Source organism: Saccopteryx bilineata, chromosome 4 (genome assembly GCF_036850765.1).
Source record: "Saccopteryx bilineata isolate mSacBil1 chromosome 4, mSacBil1_pri_phased_curated, whole genome shotgun sequence".
Taxonomy (NCBI): domain Eukaryota; kingdom Metazoa; phylum Chordata; class Mammalia; order Chiroptera; family Emballonuridae; genus Saccopteryx; species Saccopteryx bilineata.
In genome coordinates, this window is record NC_089493.1 from 2,261,008 (window position 1) to 2,262,163 (window position 1,156).

Genomic DNA, 1,156 nt, shown 5'->3' on the forward strand with positions numbered 1-1,156 from the left:
CGCCTCTGACCCAGCCATTCTCGGGCCAGAATCCCAAGAAACAGACACACGTCCACACGAGGGCCTGCGTGCAGGTAGGCGCCCCAGAGCACCCCTCACGAAGCCTCACTGGGAACAGCCAGGGCCCACCCGCAGGCGCGTGGAGGAAGCTCGCCACATGGGTACGGGGGAGCCACGCAGAGCACCGGAGCGCTGACACCTGCAGTGGGGGGGCGGGGCTTGGAAACACGCAGAACGGAAAGAAGCTGGTCGGTCACAGAGGGTGCGCTCTGCGGGACTCCTGATGTGAAATGCCCACAAAACCCAGCTACAGGGACAGGGCTGGGGGAGGTCACTGGGAGTGACGGCTGGCGGGCGGAGGGGACTTCTTGCAGGTGATGGAAACATCTTAAGACTGGACCGTGGATCGAGTTTCACAACCCTGTAAATCTGCCGAGGTCACAACGGAGGGAATTTATGTCTGAGCTGTGCCCCCAGAGGGCTGCTCTGGGTCTGTCTGCCACATGCTCTGCCCTGTCCTAGCAATTCTGTGGCGCAGACCCACTCCGCCCGCCCTCTGTCCCTCCCTTCGTCCACCCACCCACCCACCTCCTAGCTAGTCCAGCCCTCCCTTCTTTCACCTGTTTGTCCACCCGTCCATCCGTCCATCCGCCCACCCACATCACAGCTGCCGAGGGGCAGGCCCTCAGCACGTGTGCCCACAACCCCTGCACACCACACTACCCGTGCGGGGCCAGCTCTGCTCTTTACTGGTCCAAGTCCTCCAGCTCCCAGCCCTGGCAGCTTCCGGGGGTGGGCAAGCTGCCCTGCACCGGGCAGGGCAGTCAGGACAGGCAGCAGCCCCCTGGCTGGATCCTCCAGGACCTCTTGACCTCTTCTCAGTCCAGAGTGGAAAGCCGGGCCCCAGAGAAGCAGCAGGGCGGATAGTTCTGCTGACAGGGGAACCAGGTCATGGCTGCGGGTGGGCAGGCCTGGTGTGGCAGTGGGCAGATGCCTCCCCACCCTCAGGGCTGGACACACTGGGGTGTGGCACCAACTCCACGGAGTCCCCCAGCCCTCTGCTGAGCAGGGGAACCCTGTCCTGCCCATAGCAGTGCCCTAGGGTCCTCTGACCCACCTGCCTGTCCCTAGCTGAGGCGCCACAGAACAGCAGAAA